General features: G+C 41.8%; 1 protein-coding gene and 1 pseudogene across 1 annotated transcript in view; one reads left to right on the plus strand and one right to left on the minus strand.

The window, feature by feature from the left end:
- Positions 1-12,225, plus strand: part of Trpc6 (transient receptor potential cation channel subfamily C member 6) — a 122,619-nt gene that overhangs the window by 15,534 nt on the left and 94,860 nt on the right. The window lies entirely within an intron of this gene.
- On the minus strand, positions 8,766-9,285 carry LOC126513705 (G-protein-signaling modulator 3-like; annotated as a pseudogene).

Raw genomic sequence — 12,225 nt, forward strand, 5'->3', positions numbered from 1 at the left:
ATATATCTCCCAGGTCATACCATGTCTATTCATGGCAAAACCCTTTTCTCCCTTTAGATTTTTGACCAGATCATATATAGTATAAAAGGATTAAAAACAAGATTTACCTTTCTTGAATGTACTTCAGTTTGCATGGAAATTTAACATGAAAGTGTTAAACGCATGAATTTTGTATAAATGAGAGACTTGAAAGGAGATCATGCATAGAATTGATAACTGCTCATCCTACCTAAGCCAAAGACTGGTTTCTCGATTCTCATCAATTTTGTCCTGTACCTTAAGCCTATGGTATACCGGGAACAACAAATGAGAAGAAACAGCCCTTAGGACTTTGTAATTTTCATTGCTATCAATTTGTTTAACAGGTTTATTCAAATGATAGGCTACTCAGAAGGTTATACTGTAGGAGCGAATGTCCCATAACCACCAAACCCACTTAAAATACTGATGTTTTGTTGACAGTTAGGTATGATTGACATTTATAAGGGTACCCTGTAGTCATCAAAACAGACTTGATCATTATTGTGAGCATGATGCATCAAAGGGGGGGATGTACACAATGCATTTAGAGAGGTTTAAAAATCTAATTCATTAAGTTAAAATGTTCATGCATTGAGACATGATACTAGAATAGAACTTTCCTTTCTGTGGATTGACTCATGGGCAGCAACCAAATCAATGAGATGTTCCAAGGGGAACAAGCACAGTCTACCGGCTCCTGCTGCCTGACTGCTGTCTCAGTCTCCAACATCAACTCTCCTCATTTTTCCAGTCTTTGTGTTTTACCAATGAATGAGAGCTGTGCCTGTTGCTGCAGCTCGCTGTTGCTGGTCTGCTCTTCCCTGGAACGGTCTATGCGTGCCCCTCAGAGAATTCTTTCTTCTGCTTTATCTGAATTCCACATTGCTTCCCCTTGAGCTCCCATCATGGTCTGGAGAGACTGATTGGGAATTCTTTAACGCTGCAGCACAAGGACTCTATGTTTGAAACATTTGGATACTGAGGGCAGACTCTGGGGCTTGGTACTATGCTTGTGAGTTTTAGAACAATGTGAGATGCAAAATATGCCTGATGAAGGGGTGTAAGATTCAGAAGATCAGTCTTGCCAACTCAAATTCATTAGTCAATAATAAAAAATACATAAAGAATTCTGAAGTACAGGTAGAAAGGGTAGGAGACAGACTGACTGTGGAGCTGCCCGTCATGACAATGGCAGTCCTGTATCAATCATTGCTGTGGAGCTCTAGAGCCTTGTGTTCCTAATACGATTTCATATGGGGATGTTCTGATTGTCATATCAGAATGATCCAAAAGGACACAGACCAGATATAACTCCTAGCCTATAATTTTTAAAGACCTAGAATGAGCAAAAGGTCAGTTTCCATGAGACTGTAATTCAAGGCTGAAAAAGTTCTGTTCTCTCAAAGGCTAACGTAATGAAATCTATGATTTCATCAATTCGAAGAAAAGCTAAGTTACACCATTCCCCATGTTCTATAGGATTGAAGAAAAGCAGTCACATCATTCCCCATGTTCTACAGGCTTTATTTTATTTCTGGTGCTGGGCAAACTACTGTTTATTTTTCACAAGACAGAGAACCCTCATTTTAAAAATGAACTGTAAAAAAAAGAAATATTGAACTAAATGTAGATAATTGTAAGTTTATGGAGAAGTAAATCTTAAAGCATCACTTAGATAAAATCCTGGTTATATGGCCAAGAAATTCTCTGAGTTCCCTGGAAAAATATCCAAGCTGTGTCCCCAGCAGGTTATAATTATTAAAGCTAAAAGTATACACTCATAACCTCATGGGAAACCATTCCAGAGGACTCACTGAGGTAGAGTGAGTTGAAGATTTACAAATAAAAATTTATTTATATAAAATTCTTAATGCTTTATTTCCCCCCACTGCAGAATAAAAATGACTTACTCTCATACAAATCTGGTACAGCCTCCTGTAAGCACAAATATTCCTTGATGTTTGTTTTATATTAAAAGTTTGCATCTGATTCCACAATGTTCCCATGTTAACTTCTCCCAGAGAGATGTAATGTGTTTATCTGTAAGTTTGTGTCATTAGGCTGTACCACGAGCTCAGGGGTATTCATTCTAAATTAGGGAAAAGCCCATGACTCACACTGATGACTGTGAACAGAAAATATCAACTTAACTACTCTCCAAGCTCAGACCATGAGCAAACACACAGCTCACAGGATCCTTCCCAGACAGGAAAGGGAAGTTTGGGGAGCAAAGAGGAAGGCTTTCAAAGATACGGAGTGGCAGAGAGGGTCAGTGCTTGTTGAAAGAGTAGGATGCCATGTCATGGAGTTGAAAAGGAAGGTATTTTGGGATGGACGAAATAATACAGAGCCTCCCATATGGTTCATGACCAGCTGACCCCAAGCCTAAAGCATCCTGCCTTTGAAGAACAGGGGAGAAAGGCTTATTTCACCAAAAGGGAGTTAGTACATAAGTCACATGTCAGGGAACGAACTCTAAAATATGCAGTTGCTCTGTTGTTAGCTATGTTCCTGTGGCCCTGCATAGACATAAGACCTGGCCGTGAACACTGTTATAATCCAATCTGGAAAGAACCCAGGCTGTGGAGTGGGGTCATGATGGCTGTTTCCTGACTTTGAAACAGAGAAGAAGGCAAGCTTAGGAAAGGCAGAAAGGGAAGGAGTCAAAAGGGTGATGCATAGGTGCTTGGCAGGAGGACAGACTAGGGCAGAGTAGAGGGCTGATGGGTGTGTTGGGGCAATTGAGTTCTTTCGGGCGGTGGCTATCCATTTCAGCCAGGAGTTCAGAGGCTATTTTTCACTACTTTCCATTGTTCTTTAGTTTCATGCTGTTCTTTGGTTTCTTTCCCTCTTCTTCATGTGAGGATTTTGATTTCCCTCCACTCATTGCGTGGCTCTGCGTACCCCGCATTCTTCATCTGAGGATTCTGATTTGCCTCCTCTTATTGCTTGGTTCTGGGCTGGGGAGGGGGACTGCAGAGGCCATCAGTGAACTTCACCATTTCAGAGAAATCCACCCACCATATTGCCAGTCCTCACGGGTCTTACCCTGAGGCCTGCAGGTCTGGGAAATGGTAAAGAGGAAAGTACAATCAGCCTGTAGTTTCTCCCATAAGGGGCTCGGTTTCACTGTTGCTCAACTTTGGAACAACCAAAAGTGCCCAGTTAATCAACAAGCACAGTATCAACACAAACAGAGGCTTTGTAAATGAGAGTAAGCAAACACAGAGCTTTAAAATGCTGATTCCACCTCAATGCACCAAAAAGGCAGAAGTAGAGGAGGCAGTTTCCTCTTTCAGCTCTTCCTGGTGAAACCACACAGGATACACAGCACACGATCTCACATACCCATTGCACTGCACACTCCGGTCCGGCGCCGGCTGCTGGGGATGCTGACTTCTGCTTATTTCTAGAATCAATCGCATTGGTTACATGTAGTTAAGTCTTCACCTCCCTCTAAACTCAGTGCAGACATTAGCATTTGCAATCCTTCATTCCACGGAGAGTGCACATATATACTCTTCCAACATTTTACCTCTAAGTTATAAACACTTGCAAAAGTGTTGGGTACAAGACAGACACTTAACAAGAACTCCCTTCACTGTCTGCAGACTGTGGCGTGCTGAGTGTCACGTGCGTGCACGCTTGAGGAGTGAGTGACTCCTATGTGTTTGACTCTGATGCTAACTGTGGATCCAAAAGGGGTGACCACAAGGCCTTTTAGACGCATAGTGTCCACTGAGGTGTCTGTAGGTAAACTGACTGAGGCAAAAATACCTTGGAAACCTCTTTAAATTCTTTTTTATTTTCTCATGGTTTTAAATATCTATATAATAATTTTAACCATTTAACCCCACATTCTTTTCTTTCGCCCCTCCCACTGGAGCTCTTCTCAACAAGCCCATCTCCTGTTTGTTAATTTTGAGTGTTGCTCCCAGGTTTAATTGGAATTTTTTGTCTAAGCATGGACAGGAGATTATTTACTAGAACACGGGCAACTTACCAGTGACTACACCATTGGAGAAAATGACAGCCCTACCCCAGAAGTCATTAATTGCTAATAGTTCCCAAGGCTTCTCACCCACCCATGGTAAATGTTGAGGGGCTTAATTTTCTGATAGCCACAGGAAATTCTTAGGGGCATAGTCTAGGTAGATCCTAAAGTATTTTCCTGGAGGCTAACGGTCCAAGCATAAGATAGTATTACTGTTTTAGGCTAACATTGATGCTAAAAGGGCCTGATATGATGGGTGGCCAAGACAATAGGATTTAGTGAGCAGTTATTTGTATCCAGCCAGTGGTGGTATCTGTGTGCTTTTGCTCATCCAGCTTGAATTGGAATATTGGTGATGTCAGGAGAAAGAAGACAATGTTGGTTGCAAAAGAAACAAAACAAACATTTGAAACAAATGTTTTAGGGTCAGAATACAGGGTATAACCTGCAGGCTGGATGGGCCAGAGCAGCTCAGGCCCATCATCCTGATTCAGGCACCAGAAAGGGAAAGACACTTTTTCCTTTGGCTGCGTTTTATCCCATGATCCTTGTTTGACTTCCCATTAGAATTCGCTTCTGAAATTTCTGCAAACCCAGATGTAAAGGGAGCTTCTCTGTTCACATGAGCAGAGTAAACCACTTTCCAGTATCTGATTTAAAATACCACAAATGACTCCTTGGTTCTGATATTTCCACTTTACATCTGCCATTCAAACAGAAACCCACTCTGAACACAGCCCAGTGAGGTTCATCGCTGCTCTTCATGTTCACGTTATTCTTAGCCCTCCCCAGACCCTGGGACAAAATGTCTTCTCTACAGCAGCAGAAAAGAGCAGTACAGAAGTTCTGAGCAGGATACACAGAGTCTGAGACAGTTACTGAATTCATAAGATAGAGATTTTATAAAATTGTGCAATTTAATAGAGGTAGAACTTCATTTCCTTTAGAATTCTTTTTTTTTTTTTGTGGAGAATTAAATGATGTTTCCTTCTTATCTGGGCAAGGAATAAACAACATAAAGATGAGAAGTAAAATCCCCAGAGCAAAACTTGTTTTCTGACTCGGTGTCTTAGTTTTTGTTCAGTGTTAAGAATGTGACAATGAGTCCTTAATTGTTTGGTACAAATCCTTCCCAGAACATATTCCCCTCTTGACATACAAATTACTGTGACAGAAGGTGATGGACATGTTGAGAGCCAAGTCATTCCAACAATTATGAAAGTTGGCCTTCTGTGACCGTGATGTTTTTTCAAATATAGGTCATCATGTAATTCAAACATGGATAATGTTGTTTTCCTTTTATGCACCCCTTTCTTGATGTCTAGAAGTGTCCAAGACTTTAATTTTGTTAATTTGGTTATGTTTTGTTAAAGAAAATCATAATTTTCTGGATCCCAAAAATAGTAAATGGAGATAGATAAAGTCTACAGTGTTAGTGGTGTCAATCATGATGGATGGCCTGGGGTTTTCAGTTGAATTCCTGCAAGATAACCTGTCATAGTTTCATAGATGCTTCAGAAAGACACTAATTTACTTCTTGATCTCAGGTAAACAGGTTTCTATTATAGTGATGGCAGCAGTCAATATGTTTTCAGTTTGGGGATTGATTCCATGTCCTGATTTCCTCAAGGAGACACACGAAGGTACCCATTCCTCCAGAGAGGTGTATGGTGGAAATGTTCTGTGATTAGTGGACCTATACCTGCTGCAATGAGCAAGAATCTTGATAGATCCTCTGCTTAGAAGAGGAACAGGAGGGGCAGTCTATCTTACAAGATTGCTTGCTAAATCATTTTTGAAAACAACGTTTGGGTAAAAAGTATAACACATCTTTGCACCAAAATGTGTAGGGAAGCTAGACATATCTGTAGATAACTGAATCCTTGGGGTTCTCTTTGAGCTGCTAATTGGTACGGTTGTTTTACTGGGAGAAGGATCTGGGATTACTTTTGTAATACCTGCTGAGTGTCAAGCCAGCCAAAGTTTTAGCAGATTGTCTCCAGGCCCTATTCTATGCATGCTATAGAAGAAAGAGTGTCCGTACAGGCAGAGGCCTGTTGTATTCTAGGAACAACAAGGAAAGAAAGCAGGGTCTCTGGAGCATAGTAGAAAATGGCGAGAAGGGAGCAACATCTAACCAAGCTGTCAGCTGTCTATTTGTTTTTTTTTCTCCTCATAAACCTCTTGAAAGGATTTTTATACAAAGTGATTAGAGATTGTCTACCTTTTATCAAGGCAAGATTGCAGTCTCACTTTCTATTTTGAGAAAAACAGATTTCTGAGTAGGAGATAAGGATGGACACTGGGGACCACTGAGGGGACCTGTTGTGGAGAGCATAGCAGTGCTGATGGAAATACAAACCACAGTTTTCTGTGTGTGGATTCCAGATATATGCAGGACCACTGGAAGCTTGCTGCACAGATATACCTTTCTGATAAAGTAACTTGAAAAGAGAAGTTGGGTGGAGAGAACAGAGACAGTAGGGGTGTTCAATAGTTTTGATTTATTTTCTGTCTAGACTTTGCCTCTTTCCTCCAATGTGGCCTGTTAAACAAGAGTCAAGTACTTTCTAACAACACAGTAGATAACAGTTAAACCGATGCCTTCTAACTATTATTATTGATTGACAACTGGAAAACTGAAAGGCATTGTTTGGAACAAAAAATTATGAAAAAGGATTGTTTAAAAAATCAACATATTAAGTTAGAACATAAATTATAACCATAAATTAAGATGGACTTACTAATATTTTGATGTAATGTCCTTTTGCCTTGAGCCTTCTGTAGGCTTTATGTTGGCATCCTGATTTTTTATTTTATTTTATTTTTTTTTTAAAGAAAACCAACTATCTTTTTTTATTATACATACCTGTTGTATTAAGAGCGGCGAGGCTGCGTCCCCAGCACCCGGCTGCCCGCACGGCTAGCTTTATCCGAAATAATTACACGGAAACTGTATTCTTTTAAAGACTGCCCGGCCCATTAGTTTCAGCCTCTTAACCCATTTTTAATAATCTATGTAGCACCATGAGGTACGCTTACCAGTAAAGATCTTAACCTGCGTCTGTCTGGAGTGGGAGAATCATGGCGACTCTCTGGCTCAGCTTCTTTCTCCCAGCATTCTCTTCTGTTTACTCTGCCTACCTAAGGGCTGGCCTATCAAATGGGCCTAGGCAGTTTCTTTATTAATAACAAATCACTCCCACATCACATACCAATCCAAGTTCCCACTCCTTCCCCTCCTCCCATTCCTTCCACTTATCCCCCCATCCCACCCCCACCCACTTCACAGAGAGGACATTGCTTTGGGGAAGGTCCAAGGCCCACCCTAAGATATCTAGACTGAGCAAGGTATCCCTCCAAAGAGAATAGGCTCCCCAAAAGCCAGGGCAAGCAGTAGGGATAAATCCTGGTGTCACTGCTAGTGTCCCCTGTCTACCCCAGCCATGCAACTGTCAACCACATTCAGAGAGACTAATTTGGACAGATGCTTTTTCCTTACCAGTCTGGCTGGAGTTGGTGAGCTCAGGTAAACTTTTTCAGTGGATGTCCCCATCAAGGTTTTGACCTCTTTGCTCAGATTTTTTTTTCAGGTGTTCTTGGATTCAGTTTGCCAGTATTTTATTCAGTATTTTTGCATCTATGTTCACTCCTCCCACTCTTCAGCTGAACTTTGTGAGCTCAGTCCAGTGCTCCAATGCAGGTCTCTGTTTCCATCAGTTGCTGGATGAAGGTTCCATGGTGATATTTAAGATATTCATCAGTCTGACTACAGAGCAAGGCCAGTTCAGGTACCCTCTCCTCTGTTGCTTAGGGTCTTATCTGGGGTCATCTTTGTGGATTCCCGGGAATCTCTCTAGAGCCAGGTGTCTTGCAAGCCTCATAATGGCTCCCTCAGTCAAGATATCTTTTTCCTTGCTCTCATCTCTGTCTTTCCTCCATCTTGACTATCGTGTCCCCTCAAGTTCTCCTCACCCCTATTCTTCTCCCCTTCTCTTTCTCTTCCACCCTCCCTTTTCCACCCACCCCCATGTTTCCAATTTTTTCAGGTGATCTTGTCTATTTCGACTTTTCAGGTGGATCTATATATGTTTTTCTTAGGGTTTACCTTGTTACTTAGTTTCTCTAGGCATGAACTATAGGCTCAATATCCTTTGTTTATAGCTAGTATCCACTTATGAGTGAGTACATACCATATTTATCTTTTTGGGTCTGGGATACCTCACTCAGGATGTTATTTTCTTGTTTAATCCATTTGGATGCAAATTTCACGATGTCTTTTTTTTTTTTCTGCCAAGTAGTACTCTAATGTGTAAATGCTCCACATTTTCCAGAGGGGAATTATATTTATTAATACAACCAAAACATCAGACAGACTCAGCAGCAGGGGGGTGGGGTGGGCGGGGCTAAGGTTCCCTAAGGCCTCTGGGCCCCTCTGCCTTCGGACTTTTCTTTTTCTTTTTTTCTTACTAGGCAGAAAGGGGCAGGCTTCAGCCCTCACACCCTGTTTAGTAGTTTGACAGCTCAGGATAGAGACTCTTAACTGTCATAGGGAGCTATGTCCACGCTACCTTGCTTATATTCAAGGTTAGAATACCTTTCCCAAATCCATTTTTCTGGGAAAGTGGGTGGTGAATACTGCTGGGTCTTCAGTCTCTGGTTTCTGGTACCCCTGCCACACAGGGTTGAAGACATGCCTGATGGCCCAGCTTTGAGTCCAAGAGAGAACGGCTGGTTGGGAGTTCAGGTCTCAGCAGGTGTGTGGAGGGGGCCGGGATCTCTGCTCTTCCATTCGACCTCCACCCTGAACTCTCAGTAGCAGCTTCAGGAGCTCCTGTCCCCTGGAGGGCGGGGGTGGGTGAGGTGGGAGTGGGGTGGCGGCTCTGACCGCTGGGCTTCCATCCACTGGCACTGGTGTCTAAGGATGATGCTGTAGAGCTGTTCTTTGTCCTTGAGAATTCGGAGTGGGGTTGGGGCTAGGCTTGGGGGGACCTGAGGAGTGTGGAAGGTGGCTCTCTGTTCCTCTAGGCGGCGGGACTGGGCCTCAGCCACCAGGTAGAGAAGGAGCTTGGTCTGCAGGGACAGCAGGGAGCCCGACCGGTGGGGGGGGGGGGCGGCGCTAGGGCTGTGTGGCAGGTTCCTGAAGGAGGAGGGGAGGGAGGAGCAGATCGCCAAGGCCCAGTGGTGGAGTTCACAGGGGGCCAGCCCTGATCATCTTTTGGGGAACCCTACTTACCATCCTCTTCTTTCTGGGGTCTTTCAGCCTCCATCCCTGGTTTTGGGAAGAGATACTGATGGGGAAGGGGTGACTGGAATTTGGAAGGAGGACCGGAACCCTGGGTTCCTGAGGGGAATGGGGGCTAGAAGGGGTGGGGGGTGAGCTGGGGGCTGGATGCCTGGGTACTGAGCAGGAAGCTGGGTTCCTGGTCAGCCCCCGTCCCTACGGGCTTCGCCCATCTCTGTCAACTTCCTCCATCCATCCATTCTCTCTTCCCACCCAAACAGCTTGTTTGACCTCTCTTGCCCCAGGGGAGGACAGAGACCAGGAAGAAGTGGCTGCAGGAGTGGCGCAGGCTCCCCACAGGGACAGACTCTGGGCTTCTCATTTCCAGAGCCTCACTAACCCCTCTAACCTGCCACACTAGCCTAACATTTTCTTTATCCATTCTTTGGTTGATGGGCATCTAGGTTGTTTCCAGGTTCTGGCTATTACAAATAATACTGCTGTAAACATATTCAAACAAATGTCTTCGTAGTATGATTGAGCATCTTTTGGGTGTATGCCAAAGATCCTGAGGTTGGTTGATTCCCAGTTTCCAAAGTGGCTGTACAAGTTTGCATTCCCACCAGCATTCCCATGAGTGTTTCTCTTATTGCACATCCTTTCCAGCATAAGCTCTCATTGGTGTTTTTGATCTTGACCATTCTGGCAGGTATAAAATGGTATCTCAGAATTGTTTTGATTTGCATTTCTTTGATGGCTAAGGATGTTCAACATTTCCTTAAGTGCCTTTTGGACATTTGAGATTCTTCTGTTGAGAATTCTCTGTTTAGTTTTACATCCATTTTAACTAGGTTATTTGGAATTTCAATATCTAATTTTTTGAGTTCTTTATATATTTTGGAGATCAGTCCATTGTCTGATGTGGGGTTGGTGAAGATCTTTTCCCATTCAGTGGGCTGCCTTTTTGTCTTATTGACTGTGTGCTTTGCTTTACAGAAGCTTCTTAGTTTTAGGAGGTCTCATTTAATTTAATTGCTGATCTCAGTGTCTGTGCTACTGGTGTTATATTTGGGAAGTGATCTCCTGTGCCTATGCATTGAAAGCTACTTCCCACTTTCTCTTCTATCAAGTTCAGTGTGGTCAGATTTATATTGAAATCTTTAATCCATTTGGACTTGAGTTTTGTGCATGGGGATAGATATGGACCTATTTTCATTCTTTTACATGTTGACATCCAGTTATGCTACCACCATTTGTTGAAGATGCTTTCTTTTTTCCATTGTATAATTTTAGCTTCTTTGATAAAAGTTAGGTCTTCATAGGTGTATGGATTAATATCTGGGTCTTCCATTCTATTCCATTGGTCAAACTCTCTGTTTTTATGACAGTACCAAGCTGTTTTCAGTACTGTAGCTCTGTAATAGAGCTTGATGTCAGGGGTGGTGAGGTCTCCAGGAGTTTCTTTATTGTACAGGATTATTTTGGTTATCCTGGGTTTTTTGCTTTTCCATATGGAGTTGATTATTGTTCTTTTAAGGTCTTGATGAATTTTGATTTGATGAGTGTATTGCATTCAATCTATAGATTACTTTTGGCAAGATTGCCATTTTTATTATGTTGATTCTACCTGTCCAAGAGCATGAGAGATCTTTCCATTTTCTGGTATCTTTTTTCAATTTCTTTCTTCAAAGACTTAAAGTTCTTGTCAAATAGGTCTTTCACTTCTTTGCCTAGTGTTACCCCAAGATCTTTTATGCTATTTGTGGCTATTGTGAAGGATGATGTTTCTCTGATTTTTTCCCAGCTTCTTTATCATTTGTGTATACGAGGACTTCTGATTATTTGAGTTGATTTTGTATCCTGCCACATTACTGAAGGTATTTATCAGCTGTAGGAGTTCTTTAGTAGTTTTTGGAATCACTTACATATACACTATCATATCATCTGCAAATAACGAAGGTTTGACTTGTTCCTTTCCAATTTTAATCCCTTTGATCTCCTTTTGTTGTCTTTTTGCTAATAGCCAGAATTTCAAAGACTATGTTTAATAGATATGGAGAGAGTGGTCAGCCTTGTCTTGTTCCTGATTTTAGTGTAATTTCTTTGAGTTTCTCTCCATTTAATTTGATGTTGGCTGTCGGCTTGCTGTATATTGCTTTATTATGTTTAGATATGTTCCTTGTATCCCTGATCTCCCTAAGACCTTTATCACGAAGGGATGCTGGATTTTGTTGAATGCTTTTTCAGCACCTAATGAGATGATCATATATTTATTTTCTTTCAGTTTATTTATATGGTGGATTACATTGATTGATTTTTGTATGTTGAACCAGCCCTGAATCTCTGGGATGAAGCCTACTTGGTCATGATGGATGGATGGATTCACTTTGCCAGGATTTTATTCAGTATTTTTGCATCTATGTTCATGATGAGATTGGTCTGTAATTCTCTTTTTTGATTGAGTCTTTGTGTGGTTTTGGTATCAGGGTAACTGTGGCCTCATAAAAAGAGTTTGGAAATGACTCTTCTGTTTCTATTATGTGGAACATTTTGAGGAGTATTGGTACTCACTCTTCTTGGACTTTCTGGTAGAATTCTCCATTAAAGCTATCCTGCCCTAGGCTTTTTTTGGTTTGGAGGCTTTTGATGACAAATTCTATTTCCTTGCAGTTATAGGTCTACTTAAATTGTTTTTCTGGTCTTGATTTAATTTTGATATATGGTATCTATCCAGAAAATTGTCCATTTCTTTTACATTTTCCAGTTTGTGGAGTATAGGATTTTGTAGTATGATCTAACGAGCCTCTGGATTTCCTCAGTGTCTGTTGTTATGTTCCCATTTTCATTTCTGATTTTCTTTTTTTATTGAGAAAAGGAAAAAAAGTTTCTGCCTCCTCCCAGCCTCCCATTTCCCTCCCCCTCCTCCCACCCTTCTCCCCCTCCCCCTACTCCTCTCCCCCTTCCTCTCCAGTCCAAAGAGCAGTCA

This window comes from Alexandromys fortis, unplaced genomic scaffold (genome assembly GCF_014885135.2).
Source record: "Alexandromys fortis isolate MF-2015 unplaced genomic scaffold, M_Fortis_MF-2015_v1.1 scaffold_112, whole genome shotgun sequence".
Taxonomy (NCBI): Eukaryota; Metazoa; Chordata; class Mammalia; order Rodentia; family Cricetidae; genus Alexandromys; species Alexandromys fortis.